Below are 16,774 nucleotides of genomic sequence, written 5' to 3' on the forward strand. Positions count from 1 at the left end.
TACCTCTCGGCCTCCCCTGCCAGCCTGGGAGCACCTTGAGGGCAGGGACCAAGTCTAAGTGGCCTCTGTAACCCAGCAGCTGACCGATACTAGTGCTCAGTAAACACCTGCTATCGGGAGGCGCGGCAGGCCGGCAGCATCCTGAAGAAGTTCAAAGAAGGGAGGGAACTAGGAGAGGGCCCTCTGCCTGCTCTCTCCTCCACAGATCTGGGGATTTCACAGACCTTGACCGGGAGAAGGGGGTGTTGCACCTCCCTGCCCCCAGCAGAGCCCCTCACCCCACCCTCATGCTGAGCACCCTCCTCCTATGGGAAAGCAGTGTCAGAGCTATAGGATCTGCGGCAGCCAAGCCCCCACCTTCCCCCACCCCCGAGCAAACCCCACTAGGCAGGGCAAGAGGACGGAGGTGCCACAGCCCAAGCCCACCTGAAATAGCAGAACCCGAGGTTCCAGGCGGTGCCAGATGCTTCAAGCAGCCCAGGTCGGTAGCTGGCCGTTTGGGCGCCGACTGCTGCTCCGGGTTTCTGACAGTGAGGGTGGGGCCAGGTCTGGCACTGGAGCTTCTGTGGTCCTCCTTCTACTGTCCCATCGCCACCACCAGGTGGGCCCCAAAGCCACGTAATGCCCCCCTTCTATCCAAACCAGAGGAAGGCAGAGGCAACGGGGCAAGAGGCCCAGAGGGGTCACCCAGGTCCCAGGGCCAGCAGGTGGCAAAGCTGGGCCAGACATCCAGGCTTCCAGACTGCCCGCCCAGGGATTTCTCCTCGGCACTTCTCCACCGACTTTCCCCACCCCTGCCGGCCCTCACTGCTCCTTTAGGAATGTCCCTCTCTGGCAGCCCTGAAGTTGCACAAAGCACAGAGCTCACAGAACAGAGGAGCCCAGCTGTCTCCTGGGAAGAGGCGGCCAGCCAGGTCCCACAGGGGTGGCAGATGCTCGTCCTGACAGTCACAGGCCATGCAGCTTTCACGTTCTGCTAACAGCATGATGGTTAAGGGTGTGGGTCCAAATCCTCACCCTGCCACTTACCAGCTGGGTGGCCCTGGTGAGTGACTTACACTCTCTCTGCCTCAGTTTCCTCACTATGAAATAGAAATGACAGTGCCAACGACAGTCCCACGTCCCTGGGCTGTTGTGGGGATTAAATGAGTTAACAAGTGTAAAGTGCTCAGAACCATTCCTAGCAGGTAAGTGCGTGATCAGCACAAATGTTCATGAGAGCTTCCTAGGTCAGGGTCAAGGGGCCTGGGGCGCTGTGTGAGCCTGGGCTATTCACTGAACCAATCCATGCCTCAGTTTCCCCACCTGTAAATGGAATGTCATTCATCCCTATGAGTAGCTTGAGAGCAACGAGGAACTATGAAAAGAGTTTGGAAGGTAGAAAAGTGCCTTACAAGTGGGAGGCTTGATGAGCAGGTGACCCCGAGGCAGATGAAGGGCCCTGTAAATCACCCCCCAGCCAGCAAGCTGCCTGGGTTTTATGGGCCCTGGGGCCCAGGCTACTTTCCTGAACATCATTCAGAATTTATGGACTCTTGTCACTGTCCTTCCCAACTCTTTTATTTAGTTGCCTTAGAAGCAGGCCTGGCATTAATAGAGCTTTTGCTGCCCTTCCAGGAAAACGCATCCCAGTCTGCATTCAGTCCACAGCCAGCCAGAGGAGGGGAGCCGTGCGGTTGGCAGGTGTGTCCACTCTGCAGCCAGGTGCCTCCTCCACCTGCTGGGGGGCCGGTGGGGTGGGGGATCAGATAACGACAACTTGGGGCCCAAGCACGGAAACCCGCCCTCTGTACATGCGACCCCGTGATGCCTGGGACCCCGTGATGCCTGAGACCCCGCAGCCTCTAGGAATTTGCACAGGACTGGGCGGGGCTGGGGCCTCCTCCCGGTTATTGAACAAGGAAACTGCAATGAGAAGCTCCAGCTGAGAACCCTGAGGAAACCTCCTCCCACTTTATTGCTTACAAGCTACGTGATGTCAGCTAAGGAACCTGGCCTCTCTGAGCTTCCATTTTCGGACCTGTAAACAGAGAGAAATGTATGCGCCCTGCCTACTCCACGCCCCTGGGATGAAAGAAGAGACCATGTACACGAGGAGAGAACTGGGAGAAGATACACGGGGCGCTGTAACAGAGGGGCCAAGGGTGTGGGGCACTGGCACCAATAGCCCGGGCTCAAATCCCAGCTCAGCCACTTCCACTGCCTGGCTGGGTGACCCTGAGTAAGTTGCTTTACCTCTCTGCGTCTCAGTTTGCTCTTTGGTCAAATTTAGATAAGAATGTGTAATTCACAAGGTTTTGTGAGGATGAGCTAGGACCGTGTGTCTAAGGCCTGTCTGGGCTCAGCAAACATGGACAGCAGGGAGGCACCGTTCCCGAGGGCGTCTGGAGTGGTGGTTAAGGGCATGGCCGCGGGAATCAGACACCACTGGGTTCAAATCCTGGCTCCATCATGCAGTTTCTGGGTGACCTGGGTAGGGTGCCCAACTCATCCCAGTTGGCCTGGGACTTTCATAGTTTTTAAAACTGGAAGTCCTGCCTCCCAGGAATACCCCAGTCCCAGGCAACCGGCACAGTCAGTCACTTTAGAACCGGGGCAAACCCCACTGCCCTTCTGAACGTCAGCTCCCACATCGGCACAAAGGGAGGTACTGTGTACTTTGCAAAGGAAAGAGGGGAACAAAATGCAGGAACGCATGTGAATCGCAGCCCCAGCAAACCCCTGACACAGGCACCCCCATGCCAGACACTTCCAGTACTTGGCAGACACTCCCTCATTTCATACGACAACCCGGGGTCAGGTCCTGGCATTAGCCCCATGTCACAGGGGAGGAAACTGAGGCTCAGAGAGACGTGACCAGCCCAGGGTTGCACAGCTCTTGAGTGGAATCACTGAGATTTGAACCCCGGGTGTCTGGTCCTGGTCCTCAGTCACTGTGCCAGACTTCCTCTCCCATAGCAAGTGCCCAAAAAATAGTAGCTATTGGGGCCAGCCCGGTGGCATAGTGATTAAGTTTGCATGCCCCCCTTCAGTGGCCTGGGCCTCACAGGCCCAGATCCTGGGAGTGGACCTAGCACCAGTTGTCAAGCCATGCTGTGGTGGCATCCCACATAAAATGGAGGAAGACTGGCACAGATGTTAGCCCAGTGACAGTCTTCCTCAAGCAAAAAGAGGAAGATTGGCAATGGATGTTAGCTCAGGGCCAATCTTCCTCAACAACAAAAGAAGGAAGAAGAAGAAGAAATTGTAGCTATTAGCAAGAAAGACAATGCATACCTGACCCCTCTGAGTGGTGTTCCCAGTGTGTGTCCAGCACACGTGTGAGTTGATTCAGAGCCCACACGAGGGAGAGTAAGAGGTCCCTTTCCCTTACACTTTACACTTCCCTTGTTAGAGGCCCCTGAGCAAGGACGGATGGCCCAGGAGCCCGGCTAGGGAGCAGGGGGGGTCCCAAAGCCCCACTTCAGGGCAGAGCCCAGAAAAACAGGCTTCACTCTCCTGGGGATGGCTTCTTGGGGTCTTGCGGCTCACTTCCAGGGAGTCAGGCCTCGAGCAGCGTCCTCAGGCTTCACTCTCCTGGGGATGGCTTCTTGGGGTCCTGCGGCTCACTTCCAGGGAGTCAGGCCTCGAGCAGCGTCCTCAGGCTTCACTCTCCTGGGGATGGCTTCTTGGGATCCTGCGGCTCACTTCCAGGGAGTCAGGCTTCGAGCAGCGTCCTCAGGCTCAGGCCCCATTGCTCACCTCCTCCCTGCCCAGATGCAGATGGCGCGGGGAGTCCCTGCTTCTCCCAGAACCTCTGCCTCCTCCTCCCAGTGAGCGAGAGCGGGGAGACAGTGAGACGAGCTTCTGAGCCACAGCAAGATGTGTAAGTCACCCGGACTCAAGCCGTGACACTGTCTCCTCAGGATGAGGGGAGGAGGCGGGAATGAGAGGAGCCTAGAGGGGAAGGACCCGTTACTATGGTCCAGACCGAACCTGGCTCCCCCTCCGAACTTCTGCTCAGACAGGAGTCTTGGGCCCACGGGGCTCAGCAGGGACTCTCCAGTGAGGGAGGGGCCGGACCCAGCAGAACACGCAGGGCCCCAGGCACCGCCAGCTCCTCCTCTGGTGCCCGCTGGCCTGCTGTGCCCGGGGAAGCCAGGTCCGGCTTGGAGATGGGCCTCACCCCCCAGGCAGCTTTGCCAGCGATTGGAGCCTAAACCCAAAGGGCAGGGGTGACTGAACCCCACAGGGGTGAGAGTCGTGTGAGACCCGCTCAGGGGTCAGGACAGCAGTCTCCTTCCCTGGACACAGGAAAAGAGGGCAGCCAGCCAGCGAGCCACCCAGCCAGGGCTCCCACCACACCTACTCTGCGCGTGCTCTTCTGCCCTCGCCTCAGGGCCAAAACTGCAGGTGTCAGCTCCCAGGAATGTGTCCCCCCACTCTGGGGGCATTTCCAGCTGCTGTGAGGTCCCCCAAGTCTTTTCCTTGGGTGCAGTGAAACTATCACAGAAATCGAAGCTGCGCAAGGACAAGAACGGCTCTGGTAACACCGCGAAGCCATCTCACCCTGTCTCCACCCTCTTACCCCGGCTCCAACTCCAAGATCCCAACACGTGACAGCTTGAGTCATGGACAAGAGTCTGGGCTCAGGAGCCAGGGCTGCTTGGGTTTGAATCTAAGCTCTGCCCTCTCACCAGCTGTGTGACCTTAGGCAAGCCACTTAACTTCTCTGGGCTTTTGTTTCCTCATCTGTAAAATGATATACTAACAGTGCCTTCGCCACGGAATTAATGTGGGGATAAAATGGGTACATAAAGCTTACATTCAAATTGTGCTGGGCCCACCGGGAGCATCCAATCCCCAGGAGCCATTATTCTGACGGTGTAATTCAACCCAAGCACAACCTGCTCACCCCGTTAGCCTCTCTGAGCCCGTTTCCTCACCTTTAAATGGCGACCACTCTGCTTGCCCTACTTCCTCACTGTCACCATGTCCAGAGCAGACAAACATGGCTGCGAGTCGAGCTTTAAAACTATCAAGCGCTGTACACGGGGCGGGATGAACAGCGTGCCTCTGCTAATAAGTATAAGGTAATAGAGACGTAACACTGCCGGGTAACGCCGCAATCTAAGATAATACTCTACATTAAAGACTGACTTGAGAGAGAGACAAGACAGATGGCAAAGGAGGAGGAGAGGCAGAGAAAGGCCGGGCGAGACAGGCACGGCGGGCGAGGGCTGAACTTCAGGGGCAGGGAATCAATGCTGTACTGTAATTTAAAAACCAATATACAGTAAATACCAGCCCGGCGCCGCAGAGCAGCGGCACACCAGGGGGCCTGGCCCCAGATAACTCACACCCCAGGCGGGCCAGCCACAGTGCCCTGGGCCTCCCCTGTAACTCAGGATCCTGGCTCGCTCTCCACGCCCAGGGTTTATGCTGGAGCTGCTGGTACCTGCAGCGTCTCCCATTTATGTGCCATATTTATATGGCCCGAGATTTATGGATCGGGCTGATGACATAGCCCTGGAAACGAGCTTGGGGCCTGAATTTCTCCCCCAAGTGAGGGGCATTCGGCTGGGGCTTGGGTTCTAGGAAGCCTGGCTTTGTGCCGAGAGTGGCTGGGAGGCTGGGGCCCCAATCTTCTTCCATCATGGGTCTCCTTCTGTGGCTTTGCTCCATTCTGGCCTTCAGCACCTCCCTGACTCCTGTCCCCTCCCCGTGGTCACACATCCACTCTCCCCCGAGTCATGACTCCATGTCCCACCCTAGACACTGACCCTATAATCCATTGCTACACCCCGAGTCCCTCAGAGTTCCTGGACCCTCACCCCACGAGCACTCCCTCTGGTCTGGAGGTCTTCACTCCCTCTCTGTGTCCCGGCTCAAGGCCCATTTTCCTGTCCCGATGCTTCCCCAGCTGGTTCAAACCAAAAGACCCAGGAAGCCCCTCTCCCTCCCAGCAGGATCAGCCCTGGGGAATGGGGGTGGGGGGTGGGGCAGGGGCAGGGTCCAGGGAGAAGTCTCCCTCTGGCCTTCTCTCCACATGCAGACCAGACTGAATCAGATGCCTCCTCCTTGACAGTGGTCCCCAATCCAGGTTCCGCGTCTCCCTCAGGACCCCCAGCACAGTCCCACCCCCACCCCACCCCCATCCCAGGACATTCATGATGGTTTCAAAGGATCCAAATGAGCATGTCCTGTGGTGCTGCCACTAACTCCATCCCCTGAGGTACTGTGTTGTATAGATGCGGGCTGCTTTCCCTGTCCATGCTGTGTAGACCCCGCCTAGGCACGCAGGCCTGGAAAGGGAGGCGACCGTCCCCCACACTGCGGCTTACTTCCCCAGTTATCTGAGCCCAACACAAATAAGGCCCCGGTGGGAGGCCCAGGGCTGAGCCCTCCAGCCATTTTCACCCAAACCCTCCTCCCTAAAATGCCCCTAACCCCTCTGCTGAGCACAGTGTGGGCGTAACGTATAATGAAAAACCCAACTGGACCAGGAACCACCTGGAAACCTCTATGCCTCAGTTTCCCCTCATGTCAAATGCATATAATCACAAGGTGTCCTGCCTGCCTGGTGGGCTTGTCGGGAGGGTCAAATGAGTCATGTGGAGAGTATTTGAAATCCCCAAGTCGCTGTACTATCAAGGGGTGGTTGTTTGCAAGGAGTCTGAGCTAAGCCGGTCCATGGTGGCTCCTCTCCATGCTCAGGAGGATGCTGTGACTGTGTCTACTATGAGTCATAGCAGCTCACACTTACATCGCTTCCCCCCGTGCAGGGCCCTGCTCCAAGCACTTACGGATAGGAATCATTTAATTCTCCTAACAACCCTATGGGGTAGGTACTGTTACTATCCCCATGGGGCAGAGGAGGAAACAGAAGCACATAGAGAGTAACCTGCTCAAGTTCACACAACCAAGGAAACAGAACCCAGCGTAAGCCCCGGGAATGGGGGGTCGAGGTGCACATGTGCTCCCTACGTAAAGAGGATGCTGAGTCCACGTACCTAAGCACTGGGGATGATGTGCCTTGTTTATCTGCTCCATCCTCCGCTTAGACTCACACTTCCCAAGGACAAAGACCGGGCCTTCCCCCGTTGGACGAAGGCTTCTCGAGCTTAAGAAACCTGCCCTGCCCACCTGCCACCTCTCTGTGCGCTGCCCCTGCCAGCACCCGTGCTCAGATTCTGGCCCATCAAAGGCCTGGAATCCTCCCCCAGTCCGCCCTCTTTTGTCACGTGCTTAGAAGCCGTGACTGGATGGAGGGTCCAGGATTTGTGTCTATTCCAGGTTCTCCCCTCAGTTACCCTTCTCTCCAGCTCAGCCTGTGACACAAGTAACCAGGCCAGGAGAAGATTAAATGGTTCCTTTAGGGCCAGCGGCCCCTACATGGGGACCACGACCCCCAAATCTCTTCATCCTGTCAGTTTGTATTTGGGAGAGACGGTAAGATGTCAGCTTAGTAGGGAGGTGGGCAGGGACCTGGGAAAGCAGCTTGAGAGTGCACTTCTCACGTGGCTTCATCACCACCACCACCATCATCATCATCATCACCGCCACAGTCCACTTTACATCAGCAGTCAATCATGTGTGACTCTCAGCTGAGTCCTGAGCAAACGCGCACACGCCCACATACGCAGGGGATGCAGGTGAGGGAGGGCACTAGAAACAAGCAGACCTGGGAGCCCCCACCCCCACCAAGTGCGGGCGTCCACAGGCAGGGCTGGAAGAAGTTCGGAAGGGTAAATCAAATGATGGATGCGATGGAGGGTGGTGCGCGCACACAGACTGGAGCGATGGTCCATCTCGGCAGCATCCGGCCTGCTGGGTGGCACACAGTAGGTGTTCAGTAAGTGCCAGCTGAATTAAACTGAATGGGCCAGGACTGCCGACCAGCTGGTCATGAGGGGGATGGATGAAGGGGCATGGACTTGATCACCAAATCCTAGACTGTCGGACTCTCCTGACCTTGAGCTGGAAGAGGCTGGAGGGGCACCGTCGAATGAGTAAAAGGAAGCCTCACCCCCAAGGCAGGCAGCAAAACACAGAACTTACAGCCTCAAGGGGTGGGTGGGCCGAGCCCATGAAAATGGTCTGAGCGAGCTGGGGCACGTTCAAGAGGAGCACACCCTGACCCCTAACACGCGTTGTGAGAAACGGCCATGAGAGGCTTCCTGGACCCTCAAGGACAGACGGTCCAACCCTCTCCTGCACTGCACCTCGGTGGAAGCGAGGCAGAATTGGGGTGTCCCAGCTTGGGGGTTGATGTAAATCAGAGCTCCTGAGAGCAGCCGAAAGCCAGGAAGAAAGGATCACCCAACAGCAGGGGGGTGCACACGTGTCCAGGCAGTGAAGGACGGAGGGCTCCAGTGCCGGCTCCCTCTCCCAGTGGGGGACCCTCTGGGGACCCAGTTCCCCATATTTCATATGGGGACAAAATACACCCTTCCTCTCCCCCAGGGTTCTTCCTGCAGCAAGGGTACAATGGATGTAAAACAGCTGCGAAAACTCCGCTGTGATGGTGACCTCTGGGGGCCAGGAGTCTGGGATCTCACCTGGATCGGCTACCCACAAGCCCTTGCTCCATCTGAGCCTGGTTCCTCACGCAGACAGCGAGGAGGGCAGGACCGTGCCCTGCCAAGCTCAGAGGGCGATGGGAACCACAGGCAGCACACCCAGAAACGCACTTGGTAAAGCAAGGGTCGGACAGCAGACACCCATGTCTTTGATGGAGAAGCTGAGGCAGTGGACAAGTGTGTGTGTGTGTGTGTTTAACTGTGAATGTGTGTGAGTACATGGGAGTGTGTCTGTGTGAGAGAGTATGTGTATGTGTGTGCATGTCTGAATGGGTGAGCGTATGTGCAAGTGTATATATGTATATGCATTGTGTGCAGGTGTGTATGTATGTACATGTGTTTAAGTGTGGATGTGTGTGAGAGGAGGGGTGTGTATGTGTGCATGCCTGTGTGCTTGTATGTTGGAGTGTGCATATGTGTGTGGGTGTACGTGAGAGTGTGAGCATGTGGACATGTGTGTATGTGTGCACGTGTGTGAGCGTATGTGCACATGCATGCATTGGAGTGGCGGAAGAAGGAGATAGCCCCATTCACACTGCAGCCCTGGGATCCTGGTCATTCAACACTGAGCTCAGTCCTGGGGTTTGGGGAGATTCCCAGCAGGCGGAGGGTGTGGAGCAGAGGGAAGCATGAGGTCAGCGCCGTGTGGAGGGAGAACAGGGTGAGAAGGAAGCTGCAGGGCCCCGGACAAGTCACTGCCAGGGCCTGGATGGCTCAGCACATGCATCTTTACTCTGGGGCTGGTTCACGGACTTACAAATCAAAGGACCGAACACCTGACCTGGAAGGGACCTGAGGGGCACGGAGGCCCTGTCCTAGAGGCGAGGACAGCAAGGGGGGGGGGGGTGGCGGCTGGCCCAGGTCACTCAGCAAGTTCCCAGCAGAGCTGAAAGGACTCATCCCCGCGAGTCCTCCATGCTCAGCCTACAGTGCTTTGTGCTATACGAGCGCCTCTAACCTTTAACCTCCATGACCCCAGGTACCCGTCCATGCTCCCGCCCTTCTGCTCCAGGAGGACTGACCTGGGTATCAGAGTGGCTTCACTATGGGGAGACATTGACTCAAGGGATCAACCTTGCCCACCCAGGAATCTTTAAGACCTTTCTCGAACGACAGGGCCTCATCTATGGCCCTTGTTGGGCATTTTCAGGGGCTTCCAGGAGCTCAGAAAGTCAAGCATGCCTTCATCCTCATTGCCATCATCCTGGGGACCCCCACTTCTCTCTCTCATCAGGCACAGAGACCCAAGCCGGAGCCTGAGCCTGGCTCACTCCCCAAGCTTCTCCAAGTCCTGCAAGCCGAGTGACCATATGTCACACATTGTGGAGACCAGAGAGAGTCGGGTAACAGCAAGACCCAGCTTACAACTACTCTGAAGCAGGAGCCTCCACAGGCTCCCAATAGTAGTTGGGAAAAAAACTCTGCCCCCAGCTTATGGGACTAAAGCTGCCTTAATAGCAGAATAGACAAGGAGGGGTGGCTGGGAAGGGGAGCGCTAGCTTTGGGGAAAGGAATAGGAAGCGAGTCTTAGGGAAGGGGAGAGGAGAGGACCAAAGAGATTGTGCATCCCCATGAAGTTTATCAGAGGCCGGAGTTAAGGCGAGAAGGAAGATCGCTCCGTGTTGGCCTTGACCAAAGTGGGATAGAGGAAGGGATGTCCTGTGTCCCCCGGGAGGGACATACAGAGGGAACAGGGGTTGAGAGAGACCAAGGGCTCTGCTTCTTGTGCTGTGTCTGGGCACACTAACTGTGGTTTGGCTCCTGCCAGTGGGTGAATTAATGTAGGACGTGCCAATAATAAAGGCAATGAACTTGGAAGAGCCCAGTTTGGGGATTTTGCAGGCTTTCATGTTTCAGGGCTGCCCTGGAAGACAGGACCGCCGCAAGGAGCCCCAGGCTCTACTGCAGACGATCTCAAGCAGGTTGATAAATGACAAGAGCCCAGGTTTGTTACTTAATCCAGTTTGACACAGTTTAACACCTAAGTCTTGTCTCTGCAGTTCCAGACCGTCCCTCAGGTTGGTCTGGTCTCCATTCACCTTGGCCCTTGGGGATATTCACGAAAGGAGGCCCAGATCTGTCCCAATCAAAGACGCCCTGGCCTTCTGCTGCTTGGAAGCAAGGCCACAGACAGCCTTGTGTCTCCCCTGCAGACCCCCACACCTTCTACACATCCTGCAGCTACAATGCAAGGAAATCGCCCAGGAAAAAACAAAGACCAACAGACCGTGATCAGTGTAAACAGTATCATTGCTTAAACTTGCTTGGTGCATCTGGACTCAATAGCTTAACAAGCCCGTGATCCAGCACCTAGCTGTGTCTGGTCTTCAACTTCTCACCTCTTTTCCTTTGGCCCTCTGTTCACAGACGAGCCTCTCGTTCTAAGGTAGTGCATCCACCCTGCCCCCACTTCCCATCTTCATAAAATGGAGATGCCTGTTCAGGAGGTCTGGGATGGGATGGGATTTTGCACGGCCAGCCTGCTTTCAGGCAATGCTTATGCTGCTGGTCCATGGACCACACTAGGGGCGGCAATGTGTCAGAGTGGATCTGACTCCTCGCCTGGATTCTCCCTGCCTGTGAAACCATCTTTTTTTCTAACCCTAGTCTCTTGGCCCTAGGGCATGCATTCTCAATGGGGGGCGACAGTGCCCCCAAGGGGACAAAAATTTGTTCTTGGGAGGGGTGAAAAAAGTCTTACCTTTTGTATATAAAGCGTGGATATACATGCAGTACATAAACAGATATACAATATATCTGTGCTATTAAAATTTCATGGGGGGTACAATTAGGAAAAAGGTATCTACGGCTCCTTGGAGAGGTAAATAATGAAAAAAGTGTCGAGAAACACAGGCCAAAGGAAAATACCCTCTGCCCACTCTGGTGCCAAATCTTCTACGATGGCCACCTGATTACAAAAGCAAATGATGTGCATGTCAACAGGTCCCCTCCTACAGCCCATCACCAATCTCACCTGATTATCTGGACCACATGCCCCTCTTCTGCAGGTTCTGTGCCTTCCCTCCTCCCAGCAGGCACAGTGCCCACCTGGCTGGCCCATCATCTTATTGGTTCACCCCAGCCCCACATGAAACTAACACGTAAAAGCCCGCCTGTAACGCCGTCATACCTGGGCATTATGACATTTGATGTTTTAGTTACTTGGTCTAAACCAGGAGGGTCACAAATATAACCCCGAGTGCTAAGGGCTGGTTCAACGTCTGAAGTGCGTCCACACATGCCAGCCGGCCCTGATGTCATTAGCATCCTGATTCATCAGGAAGGAGACCAGGGCTGCGAGGAGTAAAGGGGTGTGCAGCCCACCCAAGTCACACATGGCCAACTTGGGTCCCTGACTCTCAGTCCAGTGCTCGCCCACTGTCATCTTCCGTCCTGTCCACAAGGACAGAGCTGACTGTTTCATGGGAGCTTTTAAACAGGTGGGCATGACCGGGCCATGCAGGCAGGGATGCTCACGGAGAAGGCGGGATCCACGTGGCTCTGGGATGGAGGCTCTGAAGCCACCTCCCCAGGCAGGCCAGGAGGCCAGCACAGTGCCAGCCCATGGTGCCTACTGTTCCTCAGCTGGGGGGAGAGGAGTGCAGAGGAGTTCAGAGTGTAGGCTTTGAATTCAGATGGACATGTGAGTTGAGTGACAACTTTGCCCCTTACTAGCTACTTGGCAGGGACCCAAGTTCTCTGAACCTCAGTTTACTCATCTGTGAACTGGAGGTGATAACAGTGGCAACTTCACAGTACTGTGAGAATCCAGTGTGATAATCACATGAAGCTCTTAGCACTGTACCTGGCACTAAGAAGCAATAAAGAAATTATTCGTTTGAAGAAGCTGGTCCTGATAGCTTAAGAAATTTCTCAGAACATCCATTCTACTTGTTCAGTACCCCACTCCTGAAACTCCCCAAATTCCCAGTGACCTCTGAGCATTTAAGAGAAAACAGAATCTGCCTTCTATGGACTTCTATGGGCTTTTGCTCTTCCTGAAATCCTCACCTCCTCCAAGAAGCCCTCCTGATTGCCCTCACCCTGAACAGGCTGGATATGGCTCCTCTCCCTGGTCCCTATCTCCAGACCTGACTTCCTGCTCCCTGAAAATACCTTTTCTTAGGCTTGCCCATTATGGTGAGACCTCCCTCTCCACCCTCTTCCAGTTGGTTTATTAGTCAGATCCTACTAAATACAGTCTGGGTCTGAGCACCCTTCCCTGACTGGTGTGCCCCCCAACTCCACAGAAGGGACCCAGGCCAATCACAGGCCTGCACAGACCCCAGCAAGAGCTGTGCCCATTCACTTGGCCTGGGCCTGAACCATCCTGTGCCCCTCCTGGGGCAGTGAGAGGCAGAGTCAGTGACAAGAAGGCAGCGGCTGGGGACCTGGGGGATGTTTCATACTTGAGCCTCAGAGAAGAAAGGGTGACAGATGACACCTGGAAAACCCAGGGCCTGCCCTTCCTGAGCAAATGGGCATGGCCATAAAAATCCAAAGCACACCAGAGAGAGGGAGGGAGGCAGGGGCCACAGCCCCAGAGGGGAAATGCGCTTTTCGAAGTTTTCTGGAGGGCTTCCTGGAGTCTTTTAATGATCAGCTTATGTGTGATGTCAAACCCTCCTGGTGGCTTGGTGGGCGGGGGAGGCTGGGGCACCATCCTCCATGTCTCTGAGAGCATCTTCCCCCCTCCAACCAAACACTACTGCAGATCTGAAAAGGGAGCACCAGGACAAACATAGGGTCAGCACACATCTGCGAGGCACAGGTTAGTCCTTCCTTTCTCCAGATGAGAACACACAGGCTCCAGTGGTTAACCCACAAAGGTGTGGCAGAGGCAGAATTTGAACCCAGGCCCTCCAGTTAGGTTCCATTCCACTCTACGACAACTCTTTCCATTCAAATAAGTTGGACCCTAAAACTCCAACTGTGCCCAAAGAAAACCCGCAAAACACCGAAATTGTTGTGGTTCTGTCCCGTGTCCAGCTCCACTTGGCTATCTCTGGCTGCTTTTGCTCTGTATCTCTGCTTTCGGTCTAGCAGCTTCCCTGGTCAGAATGGGACACCAATAACTGCGCAGGATGGGACTTTCTGAAGGAGAAAAGACCCTGCTCCACCCCACAGACCAGAGAGACCTGACAACTGGACCTTGGAGGCCAGAACCCCTGGATCCTTTGTTTTACTCCAGAGCCTGCAGCCAAGACAAGATTCCCACTGTAGCCAAACCAGGGCTTGGCGGCTGCCTGCTTCTCCCAGTGGCCCCACCTACCTTGTCTGCATTTCCCCCATCCATCCTCTCTCTACTCCTCAGTCTTGCCTCCTGGAAGCTCCCGGTTCACCCTCTCTCAGGCCACACTCCCCGGCTTCTCAGATTTCCAGGCCTGCGAAAGGAGCTGGCAGCTCAGAGAAGCAGGGAGCCTGAGCCCCAGCGGCCGGCATGCCCCCGTCCAGCCCGACAGGAGATGGAGCTGGGAGCCGACTCCCAGAGAAGCACCGCCAGAGGCTGAAACCTAAATGCCAAGTCTGTTCTTTGTGTTCCCCCAGGGGAGGGCAGGAAGATAAGTAATTACATTCCTGGGCAGGAATTAGACCAGAAACTCTAAATTGAGGGCTGGGTAGGGGGCCTGAGCAGAAACACGTGAGGAGCCCTAGGAGAGAGATGGAACTCCACACTCCCAGCCAGAGTCAGAAGGGAAGGACGACATTCCAGCGTCAGCAGAAGAGCCCGGGCAGCTGGCGAGGTCTGCGGAGGCTGACGGCTCCTAGTGCAAGCCCCACAAGCTTCTGAGTCCTCCCTTACGCCCCTGGCCCCCTTCAGCCTCCAAGGTACTGCACAAACAAGTCCCACAGCCGGCTGGGCTCCACCGCGGTGGCAGTATAAAGCTGCTTGCAGAGGGCAGTGACCAGCCCAGGGCACAACCCCAAGACCTGGGTGCTTCACTCCCCCGTCTCGGCCTCCCCACCATGAGTTCCAAACCAGCCCTCACTCACAAACAACAGCCCACCTAGAACCTCCCGCCCTGGTCCCTGGGAACTTCACAGCTCAGAGACTGGCAGTTTCCTCCCCAGCTCTGCTCCTCCCCAGCCTTGGGTGCCAATTTCCTGAAGCCGCCCCCTCCCCCAACCCCACAAGGCCAATCAGCCGATTGCAGCCACAGCGGCCCCCTCCCTCACACACACACACACACACACACACACACACACACACTCTCCACTGAGGCGCGGCAGAGGGTCAGCATCTACAGCCCTGCCTGTAACTCCAGCTCAGAGAGCCAGCTCTGAGACGCTCCCTCTCCCCGCAGGTGTCTGTCTGTCCATCTGTCTGTGGACATCTCAGTATGCATTTAGTGTGGCCTGGCTCAGTTCCTCTCTGGTCTCTGCTCAGGCTCCCTCTTCTTTCTCTCTAAGGCTCCAGTTTTCAGGGGCTCTGTCTCCCTTGAACTCACTGCCAATGTCCTTTGTACTGGAGTGACGGGTAGATGGGCAGGACACCTCCCCTGTCATCATCGCCTACAGTCTGTGCAGAGCAAGGCATTGCCGGCCTCTGAGCTGTCCACCGCCGTCCCTCCTCCCAGCCCAGGCCAACCTCAGAACCCAGGCAGGGCTGGGTGGGAGACAGACCTACGAAGCAGGCATGGCTAGTGCCAGTTTCCATCTTGCTTCATCATGCCATTCTGATGCCCGAGCTGCACACACATAATCCCCATCTCCCTCCCTTCTGCCTGAGACAGGATGGGGGCCCTGAGCCTGCCCTATCGGCCTCGCCAAACTGCCACGCAGCCTTCCTTCCCTCCATCAGCGCTCAGTCAACCCCTGCGCACCGACTCTACCCCACCCCACCCAGCCCACAGAGCGCAGGGAGTCCTGGCGTCCTACCCAGCCCCCAGCAATAGCTCTGCCCAGGCCTCGCAAGTGGGGAGATGCAACAGAGTGGTCTGACGGCAAAGTTCTCCTGCTGTTTCAACGTTTTCATCTACCTGCGGCTACCGCCTCAGCCTCCTGCTCTCCGGCCTCTCAATGGACCCGCTCTCCTCGCTCCTCGCCAGAGTTTCACCCCCACTATGGGAAAGAAAAGAAAGAAAAGAAAACCTCCCGCGATAAGGATGGGAGAAAAGAGAGGAGGATGTCCACAGGAGCGCCCGGGTGAGGGGAGTCCTCAAGTGAAAAAGAAAAGGATGCAAAGTTCCCGGTTCTCTCAGGCGCGTTAGCCAGGCGCCGAGCTCCCGCAGACACCCCGGATCGCGGAGACGAGGCGGCGACCACTCACCTGGGCGAGGCTGCATCTACCCCTGGCTGGGAGGCACCGAGGCCAGCTCCGCGGGGCGCCCGGGCTCCCCGGCTCGGCCGCGCATCCTTCCCCGCCCGAGACAGGCTCGAGCTTAGCCCTCCGGCTCCGGCTCCGACGAACGCAGGCAGATGGTGGCCTCGGACGTCCACGCGGGGAGAGCCCTGAGCGGCTTATTCAGTTATATCCATGGCATTTAGCAAGAAGGAGGGAGGAAAAAGCACAACTTGCTCTCTTCTCTTCCAGATTTAAAAAGCAAAAAGCAAAAAAAGATAATCCCTCCCTAGGAAGATGCCGGTAGGATTTTCCAGATCGAAGAACCCCGGGCATTCCCGGGCGTCTTGGAATGTCGGGTGTCTTCAAGTTCAGATGAGACAAACGGGTTGTGTGTGTGTGTGAGTGTGTGTGTGTCTCAGCGCGAGCCAGGCACTCACACCCACACGCGCACACACAAACACACTCCCCCGCACTCCCCGCATGCACACTGCCCCCCGCGCGCGCGCACACACGCGCGCCCCCGGCCACACACACACACGCACAGCGATCACACGCGCAGATCCGGGAGGGAGCCGGGCGGGCTGCGGAGGCAGCGCGCGGCCAGCGGTGGGGAAAGCTCAGTGGCCGGAGGCGCCCGGGAGGCCGGGGCCGTGCGCACCGTCCCCGGCGAGCCCTCCGGCGCGGCAGCCCCCAGTGGCGGCCGGCGGAGCTGCAGGAGCCGGGAGCCAGCCTCCGCGCCCGCCGCCCGGCCCGCAGCCCGGCGCGCCCCGTTCCGCGCGGACCCACACCTCCGCCGAAACCGGAGGGATCGCGGTCCCCGTAGGGGTCGCGCGGAGATGGCGAGGGCAGCGGGCTGGCCAGCGGGGCCCGCCCGGAGGGGCGGGAGTGGGCTGGGGGAGGGCGGCGGGCGGGCCGCGAGCCCCGGCAG

General features: G+C 56.8%; 1 protein-coding gene across 4 annotated transcripts in view; it reads right to left on the reverse strand.

Annotated features, from left to right (window-relative positions):
• LRFN2 (leucine rich repeat and fibronectin type III domain containing 2) overlaps window positions 1-16,528 on the reverse strand; it is a 187,835-nt gene extending 171,307 nt beyond the window's left edge. The window contains exon 1 of one of the 4 annotated variants that reach the window (XM_014734597.3): window positions 15,832-16,528. The gene's annotated coding sequence lies outside the window, so the exon portion shown is untranslated. The remainder of the gene's footprint in view (window positions 1-15,831) is intronic. The other 3 variants (XM_070244523.1, XM_070244525.1, XM_070244524.1) reach the window with 3 other exon arrangements.
• Between the last annotated feature and the right edge of the window lie 246 nt (window positions 16,529-16,774).

Source organism: Equus caballus, chromosome 20 (assembly GCF_041296265.1).
Source record: "Equus caballus isolate H_3958 breed thoroughbred chromosome 20, TB-T2T, whole genome shotgun sequence".
Lineage (NCBI taxonomy): Eukaryota > Metazoa > Chordata > Mammalia > Perissodactyla > Equidae > Equus > Equus caballus.